Genomic DNA, 24,872 nt, shown 5'->3' with positions numbered 1-24,872 from the left:
AATGAAAGTAGTATACCATTCCTGAACTTCTGACTTCAGATTATCACTGACAAGAGACTTTAACTGATACTGAGATATACATTGGAGAACAGCAAAGAGAGTTAACAGGTATTTCACTTGGGGTATTTTTAAAAATTATACGTACTTAAAAAGTCACAAGTGTCTATAAGGTGAAAAAAAATATGTGGGTTATACAGAACAGTAAAATGGAAAAAATCGGAGGGTCGATGATGATCTTAAGGAAAACCATTGTGAGCAGCAAAGGAGGAATAAAAATGTCTGAAGAAAAAATTTAGCTATTTTATGAAACTGCAATGAATGAATTTGTTTGGAAGTAGATGTGAGTGACTGATTACAGAATATAATTTAATAGTATTTAATTTGAACCCACACACAGTCAGGCAGGCACTCATACTCTCAGTTACAGTTCAAAAGAAAGCAGTTATATACCCATATAGCTGGATAGTAACTGACACATTGAGAACAACATCTATAAAGCCCTTCCCAGTCTTTTGAAGGCTGCTTTCTCTTTCATCCCCCAGGTCCAGGAGTACCCTTTCTATCTACAATAGAAGAGGGATTTGCCCCTCTCTTCTCCAAAATGTCTATTTTGTTGCCATGGGAGGCTTTACCTTCCACTTTGAATATTCATACAATCCAGAAGTGAATAATCTATTAGACACCCTCAGGATAATAGGGAATCAGATTCTCAACATGTCACTCATTGAAGCGAACATTCCCACAGAGTGGAAATCGGCAATTGTAAAACCCATCCAAAAGACACCTCTAGCAGACTCTGCCATTCTGTCCAACCTAAGGCTCATTCCCCTCCTTCCAGTGCTCACCAAAAGTTTGGAAAAAATTGTGAATCAACAACTTATTACCTATATTGAATATACCAACTCACTCTATATCCGGCATAATGGCTTTAGACCTTAACACTCAACTGAGTAAGCACTGCTGGAAGTTTTGGAAACCATCAAATTACATTACATTCAGGTAACAATGCTGTGTTGATATTGCTGGATATTTCCGCAGCAATCAATACCACCTCACATGTTATTCTACTGCAATGGATTCTGAATATAGGGTATTGTCACAAAGCCTTAGCTTGAATAAAATCATTCTTGACCAGTAGAAGACAAACAGCATATTTTGGACAATTTCTCTCACCAGACAGAGCAGTCACTGTGGGAGTGCCACAGGGCTTCTCTCTCTGTCCTGCCCTTTATAACATGTACATGGCCCCCCTCATCCTATTGATTGCTTAATATGGGATTGCCACTACCTCATATGCTGATGACACTCAGTTAAGTTTGTCTCTAGACAAAAGTTCATTTATTTCAGAAGTTAACTTTCAAAATTGTTTCACCATCATTTTGTGGACGTAGAATAATCATCTTAAATGTAATACCAACAGGACTGAATACTTCTTTTCCGTAAGTTCTATATTTTTTTCCCCATAATATAGTAGCCAAATTCTGTCTTTCCCCCTGCAGCCACAGTAAAGGTTGCAAAAAAACTTGGAGTTAAATTCGACACCGACCTCTCCTTCCTCCCATAAGCTTCAGCAGTGGCAGACGTGTTTTAATTTAGTAAAATCTGAAAAAAACAATTTCATTTCTTGCCCCTGGCCACTAGGAAAATGGTAGCCTTTCCCTTAAGAACATCAAGATTAGGCTATTGAAACAGCCTCTATACAGGCAGTTCCTGATGCCTACTTCATAAACTTCAATTTGTACAGAATGCAGCAGCCAGATTGGTTCTACAACTTCCTTAGCAGAGCTGTGCATCTGCCATGTTAAATAAACAACATTGGGTACAGATTCATAAAAGAGTCCTCTTTAAAACTCTTCTGTTACTTCTTAGAGCCTTTAAGTCCACTGGCCCTAAATATCTCATGGATCGGTTTTGCCATTATCAGACCCAGCGAACCATGAGATCCTCAAATGCCAACATCATGAGACCACTCTCTTTTCAATTGAAATCTTGAGGAGGAAATTCCTATGTGGTACTAGGCTCCAAGGCCTGGAACCTACTTCCTAACACTCTTCATTTCATTGAATCTGAAGAAATCTTTAAAAAAAAACAATTCAAGATTTGCCTTTTTCAGGCCCTTGATGCATTTTGTAGCTCTTTAATATCATTTTTTAAATTTTTTTAGACTAGGATAATGGTAGTTTCCAGCATAGCACCAGAATACTCTTTTATGAGTGACAGTTGCACTTTATAAGTACTCAGTCATTCATTCAAAACCATTCACACACCCATTTACGCACCTATACATCCACTTCCATTGTCATTTACACAGAGATGCAGACAAAGTCAGGTACTTTCAGACACATGTAAAGCTGTTATGTACTCTGTACTTAGTCAGTTGCAGAGAGATGTAAATATCATATGCCCAGTTATATATGCAGTCACCCACCCACGTAGCCACTCACATACCTATTTGCAACAGCATAGAGCCAGTCAGAGAGTGACAGAGGCTCTTGTTAACTAAAGCAACTTATGAATGGGAAGAAATAACTAACTCTTGGGGAGGTGCGATGATAATGCCCATTCACAAAAAGGGGGCCAAAGTTATCACTTAAAATTATAGGCCCAATACCCTAATCGACAGCACCCAGAAAATGTTCTGTCTGCAAGTTTTAGTTCAAGTACAGGAGTAGATGGATTATTCTGTGGTTATGTCTCATTTCCTGGCAGTGTTCCATGAGAACATTGGCTAGTAGATCACATATGCCACTTCATGAATATTTGTTGGAAGTACATCATCATCAAGAAAGAGCGTCTTTAGGTGATCTTTATGGATATGAGAGATGCTTTTTATCTAGATATACACTATAAGAGGTACAGGACCGGATAGGTTTGCCTCATGATCTCTTGCATTTACTAGTTAGGCTACATACTGACACTTACGCTTAGGTGAGGTGGAACGATTTAGGTGGGCTAACCCCTCAGATCCCTATTGAGCAGGGTGTATGGCAGGTGTGTGTGTTAGCTGCCACCCTCTTCTTTTTGTTCATAAATGAAGTGGTGGAAGCTTTGACTAACTGCCAGCATGATGCCCCTATGATAGCTGGTGTTTTTGGCCCATCCTGATCTTTGTGGATGATACTCTGCTACTGTTGCACACCCTGCTAAATCAGTTTGTCAAATTCAGCAAAAGCAGGGGTCTCGAGATGAATGCATGGAAATCTAAATTTATTACATTAAATCTGCACCGCTCATTTAGAAATAGACTGACTGTCGATAGCTTGCCTATTGACCAAGTAAAGATCTTCAATTACTTAGGAGTCAGGTTCTCAGAGAAACTAACTTGAGAACCCACTTCTACAAAAAAGCACATCCCTGTTGATCCATACAGCGGTGGTGATCGTTAGGAAACACAGAGCTACAATTAGTAGAGCAGTTTTCCCGGCTGTTGAGGTGTGTCTAGCAGTGGCTATAGGAGATTAGGGGGAGCATTATATAGGGGGCAGAAATATGGGGCTTGGATGACACAGCTAGTCTTATCATTGCAGAAAACCGTTTTTTAAGGTCACTGGTAAATGTTCCTGTCAGTACCCTTTTAGTACTTTTATGGTGGGACTTAATCCTCAAAAGAATAGATCAGGTTGCTTGCCTTAAAGTTCTGACCTTCTGGGTAAGAACTTGACAACCAAAGAGTTGGCCCCATATAAATCTGCACTGCATGAGCTAATGCTCTTAGAGAAGAACTGCACTACACCTTCTTTGAGAGCCATGAAAACCTTATGCATTCAATCACATTTAACAAGCATCTGGGACGATCCTAGTACAATAGATAAAAATGCAGCTTGACAGGAAAAATAAGTCTACTGGGAATATGCCTTGCTAAGAATCTGGTTCCAAAGAAGGTCCAAAGAGCTGGTAGACAGGTTTTTAGGCCATAATTGTCCCTCATTTTTTTAACCCTCTCAATAGAATTATTCCATCAGAAGCTCAGTCCCTGTATATTCCGTTTCGTACCTGCACATTGCTGTTAAGGACATTTACTGTAAAATGGCAAGTGCAAGATACTTGTTCAGATGTCTTCCCTTTTTTCCCAATATTTCTGAAACAGAAGTGCACTTTGTACTGTTCTTCAGAAGATATGAAGCCCCAAGAGCAAGATGGATTCTACCATTTTGTCACAACTTGGGAATCAATCGCTGTGCATCAGCTTTACACTTACTAAAAACGTATTCAACAGAAGTAATCATATTTACTGTTTCAAGATATTTAAAGTGGGCCTGGACTCTTCGTGTGGTAGCATTGAAAGTGGGGAGTTGGTATATAAAACTGAAGGTAAAATATTTTCAGTTTATTCTTGACAGTTGAGTCGTTACATTACATTTGTGTGCTGTGTATTTAAGATTGCACTATGCACTTTAGATTGTTTGGCAATGTTTTACATCTTTTTAATTGCCTTTTAAAAATGTTCATAATCTTACATTTTGCTTTTCTTGTTGCAATTTCTGAGACAGTGTACCTTTGTCTCATTTTAATGTGCTTGATGATCTACTGTGATGTATGTGCTTTTATGACCATTTACAGCTGAAATAAAGTACATCTTGACTTGACTTGACAGAGTCTCTTAGACATCCACTGACACACTGAGACAGGATGTATATCCTCAACTACTCATACTATGACTCACCCTCCTACAAGCACTCATATATATCAACAAAATATGTGTATTTTTAAAGTGCATGTTTATCCAGAAGGGTATGTGGGCATTGAATGAAAGATGTTTATTATTACCCAACTGACAGTTACTGATTTTAAAGACCTTGAAGGGATAAAAGGCAGAGTGGATAATGGGAAATTTAAATTGTAAACTTGAGATGAAACACAGGCCCTAACAGTGGACAGAATAGTGTGGTAACCAAGCAGACCTAGGATAGTTCTTTATAGATGTATGGCTACATAATTACACAGGCTCTTACATGCTCACATATTCAGTTATGTAGGTACTCACTTGCTTATACAAAGTGAGGCAGTGACTGGTACACCCAGTTATATTAGCAGAAAAGCACTTATGTAACCACTACTGATTTAGGTAGGCAGTGAGTAAGACACTCAAAATGCAGCAATAAAAGTACCCATATATGAATGTACAAATCTATAGGTCCACTTATATAGTAATGCAGATATCCATATAGGCAATGCTATATGTACTGATACACCTATGGAGACATTCATATAACCAGCACCCAAATAATTAGGTAAATAGACACTTACATACACATTTGACCAGTTATACACTCAGCCACCTACACATATAAGCACTCATATACCTATTTACAAAACCAAAGTTACTTACACACCCAGAGGCACAGTGACAGAGGCAATTGCACATCCACTCTCACACCCACATAACAGTTATGTATGTACCACTAACTTAATTAGTACAACATAGAGTTATACATCCAAAGGTGGACTAACAAAGATAGTTACCACTCTATAAAGGCACTTAAGTACCCATTACACACCTATACAGTCAATAACACATCCACTGATTTACCAAAACCGTTACTTACATATCCAGTGACACACAAAGCGGGACAGATATAGTTACTGAAATATCTATTAAACCAGTAACACACTTAGACACCCACTTGTAGAGCAAGTTATAAACATTTACATACTTATAGTTAGATAGTTAGAGACCCTATTGCGAACTGAGATAAACTATTATATATGTATTTGTTTGCTTATAGTATAGTATGTTTAATATCAAGTTAGATGTATTTTCTGTTTGCTTTTCAGAAAGTTTCTTGTGTTTAAAAAAGAGGATTTATAATACCAAGAAAGATAGAACTAAGAAATAACTGAGGAAATACTACTATCTGCTTGAATCTGACAGTAAGAAAGCACAAAATATAGAGAGTGTACTCAGAAAAAAAGAACTGCTGTTGAAAGAAATAAGGAGTTTGTTAAAACAGTATATATGAAAATGCAAACTGTGGAAAGGTTTCATATAACAAGTCAGCTTTACAATCAAGTGAGGATGGCAAAAGAGTAAGTCACACTGAAAGTAGAAAATGTTGTAAAAAAATCCTGGTGTGACAGCAAGACAGAAACAATTTAAGGGAATACGAGTGAGACTCTTTAGAGGTAGAGTAATATAGAATTTGAGGGAGAGTAAGAGAAGAAGGACAGCATTGAAGCAAAAACAGGGTGTCAAAAGTGTGGTTGATAAAGCATTTGCCCGGAAGTGAAAACTATTTATCTTGATACTGAACAGGATGATGACACTGAATAAAACAGTGCTGTGTATGAAGAGAAAACGGCAAAAGAAAAATAATATCGATAAAAGTGTTTTTTCTGAAATTTTCAAAGTAGAATAGTAGCATACATCTAGTACTGAGGTCTTTTTTTAATGTAGAAAGCTACTTACAAGGGAAAACATTAGTGCCTGCAGTTGAAACAAATGACTGATGCTATGAGGTAAAACACAGTACTCCCACTCCCAAAGCAGAGATGGTTCCTAGAAACGTAGAAGAGATAGTTGAAGAGGTACAAGGAAGGCACAGAGATGGTCCTCTGTATAAATTTAACTGCAGTAGTATTTGTATTGTTTGGCAGGAATCAACTGATAAATTAGGAACTTTTCTACATCAAAGTGTGAAGCGGAAAATTGCAATCTTGCAAGGTTTAGATCCATGTAAAGTGAAGAAATACACTAATTTACAAGGACACTCATTGGCATGTCTATCCAGGACAGTGTGCACAAGCACCTTTCATCATTTTAAAATGTTAGCTGTTTATCATTCAAAAATATCAAATTTAGTTAGAAGACTTTACTTTGTAAAATGTTGTGCATTGTGTTTAGGAGAAATGAACAAAACACTGTTGTATGGTACTGCATCACAAGTTGAAAATGTTTGTGAATATATTCAGTTATGTTTGGGTGGTCCTGAAGGGGAGTCTTGGAAAAATGTGCAGGTGTAGAGTGTATTAGCACTGAGAGAGCGTAACCTGGTTGTGCCATTACACCTCTTACATCATTAAATTAAAGGGTGGTTATTTTTTCTGATAAACTGAAAGAAATGTTTCTTTAACATGCTGAACGATAAAATGTATGAGTCAAGGGCATAGATTAACTCAATGTTTCATGTATGCCATATTGCATCATCATTTGAAAGAATGTTAATGCTGAAGTGTTTTGAGATATTATTATTCTTTATAATCATTCTAAATCTGACCTAAGAGATATACAGAATATATATAAATAGAAAGTGTATTCATGTTTATTTATTTGGCCGGAGTGAAGGCCCATATATTTTTCTGTGTTTTAATCTTCAATGTGCAGTTTGGTTTTGAATGTTTTCCTAAAGCTGCATGTGTCAGTTTCTAAGACCGAGTTAATAGGGAGCTCATTGTTTGAGATGATAAGAAAAGCCAGTGGAATGCTTATTGAGGATGTGAGAAGTATATTGAGTTGGCAGCTGTAGCTCTTGTGAGATTCCAGAGTGCAAGGATGTCCCAAGGTCAACACTGAAAACCCTGAAGGCCAAGATGTCAATTAAATGGAGTATAATTTGTGCTCATGGTTTTGAACTAAGGAAGGAATTTGCCTATGAGATAATTCTTGGAAAAAACAAGATTTAAGTGTGGTTTAGTTAGTGGTGAGATTTAGATTCCCCTTGTTCTTAGTTGAGAGCGGACCTTATTTAGATACTTCTCTTTAGCTTCATTTCTCGTGGCTTCATGCCGCTATACCGCTGATGATGTAAAGTTCCCCAGAAGTTCTCTCATGCTTACTGCTTTCATGAATCTATAGGGTATGAACATAGTAAGGAACTTAGGGCCAGATATAGGAAGCATTTTGCATGGTGCAAACTGCGAAAATCGCAGTTTGCGCCATGCAAAATGCTCATTGCGATGCTCATTCACAATTTGCGAGTCGGTACCGACTCGCAAATTGTGAATGCGACTCGCAAATAGGAAGGGGGGTCCCCTTCCTATTTGCGACTAGCATCGCGATGTTAAATTGCTTTGTGACCGCGAATGAGGTCGCAAAGCAATTTGCAGTTACCACCAGTGTCACACTGGTGGTAACCCATTCGCAAAAGGGAAGGGGTCCCCATGGGACCCCTTCCCCTTTGTGAATGTTGCCCCAAAATTTTTTTCAGAGCAGGCAGTGGTCCAATGGACCACTGCCTACTCTGAAAAAACGAAACCAAATGGTTTAGTTAATTTCTTTTTATTTTGCAACTCATTTTCCTTTAAGGAAAACGGGCTGCAAGATAAAAAAAAACCTGCTTTATTTAAAAAGCAGTCACAGACATGGAGGTCTGCTGTCTTCAGCAGGCCACCATCCCTGTGAGTGCAGGGACCCGCTATGGGGTCGCAAAAGGCGACCCACCTCATTAATATTAATGAGGTGGGTCTTTGTGACCCCATAGCGAATCGCAGACGGTGTCTGAGACACCGTTCTGCATCCGATTTTGCGAATCGAAAATTTCGAGTCGCACCGACTCGCAATTTCCGAATCGCAAAATCGGAACTTCCTACATCTGGCCCTTAGATTCATGAATAGGCAGGAGAACTTGGATTCGTACTCTATGCATTCATTTTTTTTCCTCATTTTCTGGACTTTTACATGTTAGTTAAGTTTCATGTTGTATGACGTTTTGATTCATGTTTAGTTGTTCTGTACAATTATACTATGATATTGAGATTTATACATATAAGTTTGACTTTGAGTCTAAATAGAGCCCTTTGCACTACATTTTGGTCTCTAAGATTGAATGTGTGACTATTGAGTTACACTGTAATTAAGTTGAATAATTTGATGCATTGGCTCTTCACTCTTCAGAACAGAGAATAAAAATGAATTGGTTCCCAGAATTCAGAATTAGGACCCAGAGATGGATCAGTATTGATAACTTTGCACGAGAGATAGCAAGATGTAATGCATTTTCTATAGAGAAACTACATTTCTCATCAAAAAAGCAGTCAACAGCTAACTCACCACATTCATAGGCGACCACAACATCCTCGACATCTCCCAATCCGGATTCAGGAAAAAACATAGCACCGAAACAGCCCTCCTGGCCGCAACAGACGATGTCCGCCGCCTGCTGGACAAGGAAGAGATGGTGGCACTCATCCTACTAGACCTCTCGACGGCCTTCAACACAGTCTCCCTTCACATCCTGATAAGAAGACTCCATGAAGCCGGCATCAGAGACAAGGCCCTCGACTGGATCCAATCCTTCGTCAGCAGCAGACCTAAATGAGTAAGACTCGTCCCCTTCCCCTCAGACCCCACACCTACCACCTGCAGAGTGCCCCAGGGATCCTCCCTCAGCCCCACGTTGTTTTTGTCAACATGGCTCCGCTAGCCAACCTCGTCAGAAGCTACGGAATCAACATTCTCATCTACGCCGGCGGCACTAAACTCATCCTCTCCCTCTCCAACGAACCCGACAAAGCGAGACACAACTTCCACGAAGGCATGGAAGCAGTCGCCAACTGGATGAGAAACACCTGCCTTCAACTCAACACTAACAAGACAGAAGTACTCATCATGGGCCCTCAACCCAACGCGTGGAACGACTTCTGGTGCCCACCCTTGGAAACCCTGCCCACCCCCACCAGCCAAGCCCGCAACCTCAGAATCATCCTGGACTCCAACCTCAGCATGAACCAGAAAATCAACTCAATCACCTGCACGTGCTTCCTCACCCTCCGCCTTCTAAGCATGTACTTCAAGTGGATCCCCCTCAAACATAGAAAGACTGTCACACACGTCCTGATCACTAGCAGACTGGACTACGGCAATGCACTCTTCGCTGGAATTCAACAAGAAATTCACTCGCAAGCTACACAACATCCAGAACACCACCGCCAGATTGATCCTTGACCTACACCGACACTGCCGCATCTCCCAACATCTGCACACTGGCTTCCCATAGAAAAAGAATCACCTTCAAGATCCTCACCCACGCTCATAAAGCCCTCCATAACACCGGACCAGCACACCTGAACCAGCGACTCAACCTCCACGTACCCCACAGGGCCCTACCCTCAGCCTAGCTCTCTCTTGCAGAAGTACCCCACATCAGGAAAACCAGATCAGGAGGACGCTCCTTTTCCTGCCTCACAGCCACGGCCTGGAACACCCTTCCTCTCCACATCAGACAAACCACCGCCCTCCTCAGCTTCACGAAGAAACTGAAGACATGGGTTTTCTAATATCCACCTCACCGGTATATGCTACTCCTTCCCCCCCAGCGCCTTGAGACCCTAACAGGTGAGTAGTTGTACTTTACAAGCACTGATTGATTGATTGAAACCAAGCTCTGTTTGTATTTGTTGTTGTTGTACTCAGTACAAAGGGCAAATTAGAAAAGTTGGATGAGATATTGAAAACTGAACAAGAAAATAGAGATAAGTGGCTAGAATTTGCAGGAATAACACTTTGATTTGTCTACATGCTAGAGTTGGTTCAAATTACAAACAAACTTCGACATTGAAGGGTCTGATTTAAGATAAATGGCGCTGCACCCAGTGCAGCACCACTTTTCTTACGCCCCTTTGCGCCCCTCTAGCGCCACCATGTGTGCGCCATCTCTAAGATATGGCGCACCATGGTGGTAATTAGGGAACTAGCGTCAAACTTTTTGACACTAGTTCAGAGCTTTGCTGGATTTGAGTCCAATTTTTTTACGCTAATCTTGCAGAGCCCATTGAGGCCCATTGTAAACATTGATGTGCCTCCTTTTAGTGCCTGCTTAAAGCAGGCGCTAAAAGTGCTGAAAAAAATGATGCAAAAGAACCTCTTAGATCTCTTTGTGCCATTCTTTTGGCCCCACCTAACAGGGGAACAACCACTTTGTATACATTATGCCTGCCGCAGGCCTAATTTAGCACAAAGTGTTACAAAGTGGTGCAATGCATGCATTGCGCCACTTTGTGAATTTGACGCAGCGATTTTGGCCTCATTGGGCCACATTAGCTTCATAAAAAATGCCACTTATGTGGCGCAATGAGGACCTAGGTGCTCTTAAATCTGTCCCTAAGTGTTTATGAAACAATACTGTACAATCTATACACCCTTTTTAAGGGATAGTTCGTATTGAACCAAAGAATGGGAAACTACCATCAATTGAGCTACAGAATGGACTTTGAGGGAGAGACGCTTACTTACCTTTAGATTTTAAATGCAATATTGATGGTGTGTGTTTAGAGAGAGATTTGGCATAAATAATACAAAGCACGAGGTGCACCAAAATTTGGAACAGACACAGATGAGTTTGTTCTTCCTTTCAAAGAACCGTATGTTTTTTGCAGCATCCCAAATGAGAGTTAGGGAAAAGGCCTAACACAACAAGTTCTGAGTTTTTAGTCACATAGATGTGGGAAGTACTGTTGGTGGAACTACAGAACAAAAGGAATTTTTTACATAAAATGTCATTTTGAATTTTAAAAATCACCCCAAAACACATGCAACCTGAGAAGAACAGAGGCATTGAAATACATTAATGACTACAACTCTGTCATTGTGAAAATTTGGAAAGCCAGTATGGATATTCTATTTGTGGCAGACAACTCCATAACTGTTGCTTGTTATGTAACTTCATAAATAACAAATTCTGAGAAGACGTAGGTGAAAGATATATTTACAGCTTTAGTTTGAAGATGCTTTCACACAGGGATATTGGACCCAATTAGTGCTGTGATCGGCTGAGTTCTGACTCGAAGACAAGAGCAATTGTTTGGGTGTGTCTAGGCCTACCATGCACACGAAATAGAGTGTTGCAGTCTTTCGCAGACATTCAAAACCTTGCTGGATTTGACAAAGAAACCACAGAAATTGTGAAAACAAACATGTTGGACACTATCCATAATAAAATCCATGGGCCTGATTACAACTTTGGAGGAGGTGTTAATCCGTCCCAAATGTGACTGATATACCACCAGCCGTATTACGAGTTCCATGGGATATAATGGACTCGTAATACGGCTGGTGGTAAATCCGTCACTTTACCGTCACTTTTGGGACGGATTAACACCTCCTCCAAAGTTGTAATCAGGCCCCATATCTTGAAAATATATGTCTTTATGAAATACTTAAAAACTACAGGTATAGAAACAAAGTCACAGAAAATATAGATGAAGGTAAATTTGCAGTAGTTGATTGTGATGGTTGTTTGGTAAGACTCAGCAAAGGCAGTCTAATTTCCCATAGAAAACTGATTTGCCACACTAATGAAAAAATAAGAGTTTTCCATTTGGCACTTTTGCAGCTATTTAAAACTTGGCATTCTGAATCAGAATTACTAGGCGAGTATGACTGCTATGAAGACTCTTTTCGTGCTACAAAGTATAGTATTCAGTGTTGAGTATTTCCTAGTTCTCTAAAAAATGCTAAATTATGAAATTGAAGAAGAAGAAACAGATGCTGCTGAAATAGCTAAGGAGCGTTCACAAAGCAGCCAAATCTAAGGTCCTCAAAGTCAAGATCCACTGGGATAACCAATAATTAAAAGTGAAGCTGGTATTGCAGTAAATGAAATGGAGACTGCAATGAAACAGGCAAGACAGGAAACAATTGATTTGGAAGACTTAGGGGCATAGTTATGAGCCCATTGCATCACTTTTACACCACGCAGCGTGGTGTCTCATGGTGCAAAGGTGATGTGAGCCCTAAGTCAGATTTATAAAGCACGCAAAGCCACTTTGCTTGTCCCTGCACGGCTTCCTAAATCTGGGGTAATGCAATGCAGCAGCAATTGCTGCATTGCATTACCCTGCCATGGGAAGGCATTCCATGGGCGTTACGTGGGTGTTCCCGTGCAACTCCCATGGTTTTTGATGCATTCCAGATTTACCAAACCTAGTGAACCTGGGAATGAGCCAAAATCCTACTCCTGGCCAGGGGAGGTGTAACAAGGAGAAATATCAGTATTTTACCTAGCTTTTTCCTCTTGCTATGTGTGCTGCATTCTGCAGCACACAGAGAAAGAGGAAAAGAAGTGAAATGCTTCTCAGGGTTGTTTTTGTGAAGGAAGGTGCCCTTTCCTTCACAACAAAATAATGCATGCAACGTAGGCACCCTTGAACCATGGTGCAAGGGTGCCTACATTGACTCTAGCCAGCCTATTGTCTGTCAGCACATGGAGAAAGGACAGAAATGCACTGCATTCTGTAAATACAGCACATTCTTGTCCTTTTCCTGTGACCCAGGGCAGCTCAGCAAGGTAACCTTCTACACTGCCCTGCACAACATTTCTCATAAATCTGCCCCTTAGTTGGACAACTAAGTGACGAGCAAATGGAAATATAAATGGATGTAAAAGCCAGAGTTGAGTATGGATTGCTCCATGACAATGAAGAGTGTGCATGTACATAATTTAAGCCTATACTGTGGTATGTCAGCGGACATTATGGTACTGATAAAAGCTTCTTAATACAAGTTCTCACTGCTTTCCTTTAAAAGACGACAGACTGTACTATGTCATGTAGTTATAGCAACCACTGAATTTGCTGTACACAATATCAAAGGCATTACTTTATGTTGACTTTTGATGCTGCCTGTGGAACATGAAAACAAACTATAATACCAAAGGTTTTCTGGTGAAGTTTGCCATGAATTCTTGAGAGTGCTAAGTAAGTTAAAGTGTTTATGTCAACACCAGAGCATACACGCTCTATTGGTGCCAAAAATGCAAAAACCCAGCACTCTCAAAACAAAGTAATTTATGCATTGTGCTGATATGTTGTGGTTTAACCTTTTGCATTGCAGAGTTCAATCCTGAAAACTTATTTTTAATATGCTTACAAATACTGTTCCTTTGCAATGTATTGCTGCAGGTTTTCAGAGTGTGTTATGGTGTGGCCCCTTTCCAGGGCCTTCCAGAGACTTTCCCTGCAACATGCCTGGGTGTGGTTCTGGGCTGGGCCAAGATTCTATAAAAGAGAGCCAGCCCAAACCCCAGTGCTCACTATTCAGAGGTCCCAGTGCAGAGCAGCAGCTTCTTCCTGAGCTCCTGTCCCGGCAGCCTATTTGGATCTTCCAGTCTTCTGCCCTAACCCTTCATTGGTGATCATTGTTCCAGGCGGTAAGACGGTGGTTGGACTGTCCCGATACCGTTATTTAGAATTTTCATATTCTTGGTTTAAATGAGTAACAGATTACTTGCGCGCTACCATTTCTTGGCATTTATATGGTGGTTTACAAATAGGCAAGACGTGAGATTTATTTCATAAAGGTTTGACTTTGTTATTCAATGCGTGCTACCATTTCTTGACATTTACATGGTGGCTTAAGAATCGGCAAGACGCGCGATTGGTTTTATGGTGTTTAAACATTGTTGTCCATTGCGCGCTACTATTTCTTTACATTTACATGATGTTTTACGAATTGGCAAGAAGCACAACTCGTTTCATGAGCATTTAACTTTGTTGTTCATTGCGCGCTACCATTTCTTGACATTTTACATGGTGGCTTAAGAATCGGCAAAAGAAGCGCAATTCGTTTCATTGTACTTTGATCTTGTTATTTATTGTGAGCTGTTATTCCTTGACATTTACATCGTGCTACCATTTCTTGGTATTTTACATGGTAACACTCAAATTGGCAAGACGCAGGATTCTCTCCTCCAGTTTAATTCATGTTGTTTATTGTATGCTACTATTCGAAGATATTTATTATGTAATATTCGAGTTGACAAGTTATGTGATTTGTTTCCTGAATCCATATTGTGTTATTCATGGTGCACAATCCTTTTATGGTGTTTACTATATATATATCTGCAATATGCACAATTTGTGTTGAAACATTTTAAGAGTACACAGACGGCCGGAGTTTCTAGATGCAATATTGTATGGTCCTAGTATACATTCTCAAAACAGGATTAATATGACTGGTTTAAAATTTAGTCAGAATGTTTTTTTCTGATTCTCATGTAAAGGAAAGTACTTGAATAAGAAAGTTTTCATTTAATTCATCTTGATTCCCCTATAGGTATCCGCCCATCTTGAAACTTAGGGCCAGATGTAGCAAGCCGTTTGCATGTCGCAAACTGCGAAAATCGCAGTTTGCATCATGCAAACGGCCTCCCGCGATGCACATTCTCAAATTGTGAGTCGGTACCGACTCGCAATTTGTGAATGCGACTCGCAAATAGGAAGGGGTGTTCCCTTCCTATTTGCGACTCGCATCGCAATTCAGAATTGCTTTGTGACCACGAATGTCACACCGACTTGCAATTTCAGAATCGCAAAAGCATATCTTGCTACATCTGGCCCTTAGTCATTTTAAACTTAACTCTTGGATTGTTCATGTTTTCAGAGTGATTAGGCTTAGAATCATAGTCTAGTATTGATTTCAGGAGATATAATTTTCATATTGTGTGTTCTAACCTTTTCCTTACTACAGGTCTCCTTCCCAGCTGTTCCCTTTCTAATCCCCTCTTCCCCTCTTGGACTCTCTCAGTCTCTGTGATTTATCTGTCAGAGTCTTGGAGCTGTTCAGTGGTGGACGTGTTGGGAACGTGCACAGACCCGAGGATCTGGTGACTATGACAGTTTAATCATTGATGAGGTAAGCATGGTCTTAAAATTAATGCTTTCCTTTGTACATTTGAGATTACAGCAGATTCTAGAAGCAGACTATGATGTCCTATTTGGAGGAAAAACTTGATTTACTACAACTTAGACCTATCAAAGGATTGCCTGTGTTCAAAACACTGCTTCATGATGAAACTCTGAATTTTTACGGAAGCATTGGAAATGGCAATATTCGGTTAAACTTTCAAACACAGAAATACTTAGTAATATGAAAAAAGCATCTGATGTTAAATATGGGAGAATCTGAAGGATATTAGAGTAGGTGTTCTTTCAAAAGAGGTAATGGGTCTGTTAGAAAGTTGTCTTTTTGAAAAAACTGTTTCCGACAAACAAGACAGCAGCAGACCTAATGTTCACTTTTTATTCAGGAAAGAAAATCAATTGTGTGCCTAATGTACACACTGGCGGAGTATGCCTCTTTCAGAGAAGAATTGCTGGAATTCGAGAAAGAAGAAATTGTGGAAATGAAATTAGACAACATGGACACCAGTTACTATAAAATTGGATTCATTGGAAACATCTGTTTCGTGAACTTGAGGATGGGAGTAATGTTCAAGTGTTTGCAAAAGCTTAAGATTAATTTTGCATCAACATTTAAATATTGAAGAAGGATTAGTTAATTGTACGATGAGTAAAGTTATTGATTTCATTTCCTTTGCTTATAGGAATGAGGTAGAATACCTAGTGGTAAAATTTGATCATACTGATAGCGTTAAGCAAATTGGAAGGTCCATTGTACATTCTTAGCTTGTAAAAGACTTATGTGTTCAATGGAAACAGTTTTCCTAGAATATGCTGTTACTATTCATAAATCTGAAGGTTTGGCTGTAGATGCAGCATTTATTAATTTTGGTAGTGCAGTATTTAAAGAAGGGATGTCAAATGTAGCCTTGAGTTAGGACATTGTCTAGCTGCATTTGATGACAGCAAAGTAAATGCTGATCCAAATTACGTGAAAGAATACAATCAATTAAGAAGTCTTTATATTCCTCATTTAGGACAATATCCAGTTTAAAAAAAAATGCATCATCTGTCCAAAATAACAACTTTTAAGGGACTGTAGTGATGTTGCTGAAAAGAAGAAAAAGATAGAGAGCAAGGAAGTTGTTAAGAAAACAAAACTGACAACAAGGGAGATAGTGACGGTTACAGGTTGTCAAGCCCCTCTCGTGTCAACTGCTATGCTAATGTTGTTCTAAACTAACACTTTACATTACCTCATGCTGTTCTTGCAATTGAACAGAAATAACAGAAGCTGATAGCAACCTCAAATTTAAGCAACAATTGCCATCTAAGCTACCAAATTCTCACCTTTGTTTCTGGAACTTGTAAAAGTGGAACAGTGTAGTTATAGTACATGCATTAACAGTACTTATGGCATCATGTGGCCTACAAGGGGTCATGTCATTATAAGGCTTTCCATATGCTGGGGTGCCTTATATATCTATTAATAATACTTTGATGAAGGAGTTATTTTTAGCATAAGTTTCTTTAGATTACTGGAGCGAGAACAAGTAAAACAATCTCTTAAAGAATAGTAGTGAGTACAATGCACAGCGTTGCTTAATTACAAAGACATACTGTGCAGCTCTGGGTTTTTTCTACAATCTATATGATTGTTTTCCCCACTGTTCAAGGATGATTCATTATACAGTACATCAATTATGGTGTGTAAGTATAAAGCCGGAGAACAGTAAAAAAGGGAAAACAAAATGCTTACTTTTATTAAGACATAGAATTATAGCATGAGAAATGTTTAGTAATTTGTTTGTATTGTGAAGTTATGCGTCGTTGAAAATGTTTAATTTTGAATTTTATAAGTTCCAATACTAAATCATATATTTCTTTTTTTTTTTTTTTTTTACGGATCAATGGTACAAATTCTTTAGTGCTGCTCCATAACATTACATTTTCAGGGTGTTGCAGACTGTAATTAAAAAAGGATACACCCACTTACAAAGTCGGACACCCACTTATACTCCCATACAGCCACTTATACAGCCACTCATACACCGATAGAGCCACTCAAACACCCAGATGTGCAACAATATAGCCACTCACACACCCTACCACACACGGATACACCCACTGACACCCTCTGATACATCCAGTCAATCACTCACTCAGGTAACCAGGTTACAGGGACATTATAGTTAGGAAACAGATTTGAGAAAAGATAGAAATTAATTTCCTAACTATAACTTCCCTGCAATCTTTGCTTTTCCCAGTGAAAATAGGAAAATACAATTACAAAAACATATAAATTCATTTAAAAAGACAAAGGTTACAGGAACTTTATAGTTATGTTCTGAATTTACACCCACAAAAACACTGAAATTCAGCACTTATAGTTAGAGTAATTTCCAGTAACTATTACTTGCGGTCTGAGTTAACTGTAACTCATGCCCCCACTGTGCACAGTTTTTTCTTCAATAATTTGGCTGCTAAAATTTCATTGATATTTTTATTGACATAATAAAAGTTGTCATGAGTGCTGTAATATCTGGGATAATTGGCAGTGCACGGCAAAGGCATGAGTTATAGCTATCTTAGGCCATGTGTTTTGCACAAAATGTTTATCCAACTGGAGTACTTTCGAATGGTTAGTTAGTTACTGCTATCCCACTGGGTAAATGTCCAGCATGTATCCTATACTACAGCTGCCTAATGCACCATGAGGAAATGTCTCCAGGGGCACACCACTATTCAATGGAGGAGGGGGGTGGCACCCTTCCTCAAATATATATCTATATAATATATGTATATATATATATATATATATATATATATATATATATTTTTTTTTTTTAATTCTTTTTTTTCAACCTCAATGCAGTCTTCGAAGCAAAGCACTCTGGCTGCTGGTGCTGGTGTAAGGATCAAGACCACGACTTTAATATAGAATCACACAAGAGAAAAACGCCGCACTCCCGGGGAATTCTTTAGCAAGTTGATTTAATGACTGGCAGAATTTCATAAGCAGCACAAACTACTTACTTGTCACTGCACCAACATTATTCGTGCCACCTGCCTTGTCTTTTCAACTGCTCACAGAATAATGAAGTTCACAGGTGTGGGATATGAAGGTATAAATCCCACAATGCCTCTGCGCACTAAAGACAGGCGTTTTAAACCAGCATTGAAAAAGACTTTAAACTATTTGATAAAGACGAGATGTCGAAACGCGTCATGGAGCTTGATTTATGCTGCTTAAGAAATTCTGCCTGTCATTAAATCAACTTGCTAAAGAATTCCCCGGGAGTGCAGTGTTTTTCTCTTGTGTGATTATATATATATATACACACACACATATATATATGTATATATATATATATATATGTACCAACAAAAACGGCTTTCCTTCAAAGCCATAAAGGAGCACTCTCCAGGTTGCAGCTAAGTTCATTTCCCCAGCATGACGCGTTTCAGCTAAATGCCTTTCTCAAATGCCAGCAAAATAAAAAGACACTTGTATTTTGCTGTTTAAATAGTTTCCCTTCATTGTTAGTTTCGATATTAGTCATCAGTGAGAAAGGACTTCAATTCATCCATAAATCACTCTGCTCAGAGCGCTGCCATTTTAACATGTGTTGTTTATAGTTTAAAAGTCCCAGTTGCAGTAGTGATTCTGGGCATATTCATACTGTAATTGTAATTGGCGCGCTTTCAGCATGAAAACTCAATGTTGTTGTGGAAATATGCGAAATGTCTTTTCATGAAACAAATTAGTTAAGCCTGTTCATCTCCGTCTCATATATATATATATATGTAAAACCTACTGGCGGTCACCATTAGGTAGTCATAGTTAGGACCATGTTTCCATAGAAAAAGCATTTTTGACTTGCCTATACCAGTGGCGCTCTTTGAAGAATTTTTGTGAAATTTTCCAGAAAAAGTGTGTCCCTGATTCTTGTTGCCCATGGAAAGTTTTGGTGTGAACTGTCTAGTGGGGGCGGAGAAAAAGGGTGGGTCAAAAAAGTTTATTTCCCATGTTAATTCCCATAGAAGTTTTGAACACGACTACAGCCTGAATCGCTGGATGGAATTACATCAAATGTGGCAGGAAGGTAGCTCTCGGTCCAGAAAGAGTGCTTCACTTGGTGTATATCCGTTCAGTATTTTTTGACATATTAAAAGAAAAAGAAATATAGATATTTAGGGGCAGGAAGAATTCATGAAGAATAACAAGCTTGTGCAGAGATCTGCAGAGCTCTGATTTGCTGCTAACACTTCAACCAGGAAGTGTTGGCAGCCATCTTAGAACTCAGCTTCAGCCGAGTCCCAGAAAAAAAGATTACATAAAAGGAGCAATGGTAGGGAGACCTCGACCCCTTAGCTCTGGTGGTGGGGCCCCAGAGAGATCCTGCCAGTGCACATAAGCAATTTTCAAAAACATTTTGCTGTGAATTCATGGCAAATTTGTGGCAATTTAAAAAAAAAAAAACAAGCACAAACTCCCATACTTGTTTTATTAAAGACCCCGGGTGGGCCAGGTCCAGCGGGCATGTTAAAATGAAAGAGGTGGTACATGGGGCCCCCTCATAGGGTGTTTTTATGCCCCAGGGATCACCACCTCCTCAATAATTCCCATGCTCCGGAGACCAACACCTCCCCAGGGCAAACATAGAATAAAATGCCGGGGGCCGTGCAACCTCGCAGCACCGGGGACTGTCATCTCCCCGAGGCTTAATAATTTTATAAGGGTGGGCCCACAAGGCTCGCCTGTCCCCCAGGACAGCCACCTCCCCAGGACTAAACAAATTATGTGTGGGGGGAACTGGATCCCCCTGCAGCTCCGGGGACTGCCACCCCCCTGGGGCCAAAGAAATTATGAGTGTGGGGTTACCGCATGGAACCCTGCAGCCCCAGGGACTGCCACCTCCCCAGGGCAAAGATTCAGTGAAATGCAGGGGGGGTGAATGTCCCCCCCCCGGCCCTGGGGCCCGTCACCCCTGGAACAATCATTCAATGAAATGCAGGGGGGCTGCAGAGCCCCCCTGGAGAAGCCATAGATTTCCCTGTGAACCGTCTACACCCAGGGCCAGCTCCTACTATGTCCCCAGATGCCCAACCCCGGGACATACCTGTTTGCTTTTGCTTGGTGGGAGCTTTTACTTCCCACCAAGCAAAAGAAAAAGCAAAAGCAAAGAAACTCTGCTTTCTATAATCAGGAGCTGTCAAGCAAATATGCGTGCAGGGAAACAGATGGAAACATTGCTCCCGCCTACAGGATGCTGCTGTTTTAATGTGAAGGATGCAGGGAGCCAGCTAGGACCGCAAGGGCTTTGAGTCTACCTCTGCAAGCCTGTCACTCTCTCTCTCTCTCTCTCTCTCTCTCTCTCTTCCATCCCATAATGGGAAGGAAGAGAGAGAAAGATTGCTATTGTAATAGTTTCTCCACACAATAACTTCAAAGTGTAACACTAGCAAGATGTTTGGTTCAAACTTTATAGTTAAGTTTAAAAAAGGCACTTCAGCCCTACTGGTAAAGCCATTGGACTGTCATTCATTAGGTTTAAGGGTCAAGTCCTGGTATATAATGCAGTGTGTCTGTTTATTTGATAGTGTTTTGAATGATGAAAATTGATAGTGATGTAATATTTAAGACTTTTTCACTAAGAAAATCTTGGCTTCAATGTCAAAGTTATGTCTGGATGATATACAGTAAGGAGCCATCTACGGACTAGTGGTTAAGGTCTCTGACCCTTACTCTGAAGTTTGAGGGTTCTAGTCTTAGGGCCTCATTACGAGTCTGACTGTCCATGGACTGCCAGACTTGCGGTGGCGCTCAGACCGGCACCAAAGAGGGCGGTCCGACTGGCCTATTATGACCTTAGCGGAGCGCCCATGGGCTGACCACTGGCACTGCCAGGTTGCAGCCAGCCGACAGCCTGGTGGTGCCGGTGGTCTCAATCAAGGGGATTATGAGTCCCCTTTCTGCCAGCCTTTGCAGGGCGGTAGCCCCACCATGCAAAAACTGGCAGAAAAGAGTTGTGGGGGCCCCCTTGGGGGCCCCTGCACTGCCCATGCACTTGACATGGGCAGTGCAGGGGCCCCCATCGACAGCCCCGTTGTAGTTCTCACTGCCTGAATTACGGGCAGTGAAAAGCGAGATGGGTGCTGTTGCACCCAACGCACCGCTACATTGCCGCGGGCTCAATTATGAGCCGGCGTCAATGTTAAGGCACTGTTCAATGTTGGCCCGGTGGGCGGAAAAACCGCGGACAGAAGACCGGCGTGGCGAATGAGGTTGGCGGGCAGCCTCCACCACCCACCAAACTCATAATGAGGATCTTAGTGCCTCTCTGGTTATTTGCCTAATGTAATTTCTTTTCAACTTCAAACGTTTAAGGTATATACTAAAAGGTGATCACACTCTTTTTATTTGAGAATTACATTTTTCTTTTCAATTTGTCCTAAAATGTATCATTCTAAGTATATAATTTATTGAAGTTTAGAAAAACTCCCTGGGTGGTTACAGGGAGTTGGATGCAATGCCTGGCAATGGGTCAGGCCTTGCTACCAACCCCAGGTGCACACAGCCGAAGGCCATGGGTAGTGAAGAGTTAGGTGGTTTTAGGGGTTGGCCGCAGCACCAACACCAGTTGTGCACACCCTTCGGCTCTACACAGTGCTGAGTTGGGTGGATATAGGGGCTTGGCCGCAGGCCGTGCGCAGCAGTGGTTGGGTTAAGGTATATTAATTTAAATGACTTTAAGTTACAAAAAAAACATAGAAATTCACTAGAAAAACAAGGGCTACAGGGACGTTATAGTTAGGAAATAGAGTTGAAAAAACCTTAGAAATCCAAGTCTGGCAGTCCAAAGGTTACAGTGATGTTATATTTAGGTTCTGAATTTACTCACACAAAACCAGAGAACTTCAGCAGTTATACCTAGTTATTTCAAGCAACTATGACTCGCACCCTCACCATGCACCGCTAATTACCTCACAAATTAAAGCACTCATGACATTTTTGATAACATCATTAATAATGTCACTGTAACAACTGCAGTAAAATTATTAATCAGATGACTGTGTGCATTGCGGGGGTGCAAGTTATAGTTACATTAGGGCGCAAGTTATAGTTACTTGAAATAACTATAACTGCTGAATTTCTCTGGTTTTGTGAGAGTAAATTCAGAACCTCACTAAAACGTCCATGCAACCTTTGTTTTTTTAAAGTTTTTAAGTGAATATGTGTCCTTGTGATGCAGAGTATGGCATCAATAATGCATTGCACAGTTGCGGTGATGTGTCGGTTCCAAAGACCAGCAAAGCTGCAATATAGAGTCCGGCATAGTTGTCAAGGCTGCCATCAATGAAAGATGTGAGACCCTGCACCAAGGATGTGTCGTGCAGTGACGATTCTGATGAGACGACAAGCTGTGATGAGATGTGCTTATTTGTGGCGATACCAACATACACAGAAGCAGCAATGCATCAGTTCTGCTTGGGGTAGCGTTGCGCAGCAGAGGAGATGCATTGGTTCTGCTGGATCCACTAAGGCTGGCAAGAACCTTAGGCCAAATTCGAAGGGCCCAGGACTGGTTTGGCACCATTTGACAGGGTTGGCTCACACATGACAAAGATCAGGTGCAGAGGCAAGGTTATTGGAAGCCTGTTATGTCCTTAAGGTCAGCCAGTTAGCCCTTTGAGTCACTGTGGGTTTTGGGGTTCAAAAGACACAGTTCCAACTCTTCTCTCCCAGGCAAGAGGGCAGCAGGTCAACACAGAAGGGATGCTGTTCTTTAAGAGCAGAAGTCCAGCAGAGTGGCAGTCTTTTCAGCTGCACAGCAGTCCTTTTTTGTGATAGACTATCCACAGGTTCTGAAGTGTACTAAAGAGTTGGTGTCTGAAGTCCAGTATTCACACACAGCTGTTCCTTTGAAGTGGGGGGAGCTTCTAGAGGTTTCCTTTGAAATCCCCAGGCATCCTTCCTTCCCAGTCCTGGCTCCAGACTAACTACAACGGGTATGCAGCCCTTTGTGTGGAAGGAGGACACAGCCCATCAAGTGTAAGATGGGCTGGGTCCAGCTCCTCCCTCCCATTCTGCCAGTGATGGCCCATCCGGGCACACCAAAGCCTTCTATTATGTGTGGCTGTTTGGGAGCAAATACAAACCTCAACTGTCAGCCACGCCCAGGCATGTGACCCAGGAATATGCTACAGGCACTAAATGACCAAGGCAGGAAAACATGTCATTTTCAAAATGAAATCCAAAATCTGACTTCACTATAAGTTAGGATTTTTTATTACAACTCCTAAGACATCAAACATGAATTGGTTACCCATTTGGAAATTACAGCTTATTAAATGTAATAAGGTAACTCCAATGTTATCCTACGGGAGAGGTAGGCCTTGCTGTAGTGAAAAGTGAATTTAAGAGTTTTTCACTTCCGAAACATATAAAACTTAAAAGTACAGGTCTGACTTTTTAAATCACTATACTCTGACCTTTGGGCTGTCCAGGACCTATCGGAGGGGTGACATCAATGTATTCAAAAGGAAAGGTTTGGGCCTGGTTATAGGACTATTTTGCCAGGTCGAACTGGCAGTTCACAACTGCACACAAAAGCTGCAGTGGAAGACCTGAGGCTGGTTTAAAGGGCTACTTAAGTGGGTGGCACAATTAGTGCTGCAGGCCCACTAGTAAGGTTCAATTTATAGGCTTTGGGTACATGTACTACCACTTTTCTAGAGACTTATAAGTAAAGTAAGTAAGCCAATTGGGGAGAAGCTAATGTTACTACGTTTTTAGGAGTGAGCACATGCACTTTAGTTAGCACTGGTTAGCAGTGGTAAAGTGCACAGAGCTCTAGGGCCAGCAAAAACAAGATCAGGAAAAACACATTATGCCTACACTCTATTGGCTATATGTTTTCTAGTGGGAGTATATTTGCTTGAGATACAAACAGGCTCACACATCTTTCAAGTCATCTGTTATTATTTGTGAGGTCAGGAAATGTAGTTTATGATTGTAAATAAATGTGTTCCTTCGTAGCTGCTCAGCAAGACAATTGAAAATTCTGAGGACAGTGGTTGAATTGGTGGCTGTTTCCTTTCTTTTTATTTTGGGTGCAGGTTTTGGTGTAGCATCAACTTCACAATGAGTGGCCAACCACAGAATGTGGTTGAACTCCATAAGTCATACCAGGGAGTTTGTGAAGACCCCACAGGTGAGGATTTGCCATGTTCAGCAATCAAAGTAAGTGGCGTCTTTCAAGGAGGGAATTTTTGCGTGCTCAGTGGAAGATGGTTGTATGATGCATGCAGGCAAG

The sequence above is a fragment of the Pleurodeles waltl genome, chromosome 4_2, assembly GCF_031143425.1.
Source record: "Pleurodeles waltl isolate 20211129_DDA chromosome 4_2, aPleWal1.hap1.20221129, whole genome shotgun sequence".
NCBI classification, from domain to species: Eukaryota; Metazoa; Chordata; class Amphibia; order Caudata; family Salamandridae; genus Pleurodeles; species Pleurodeles waltl.
Note: the sequence above shows the minus strand (reverse complement) of the source record.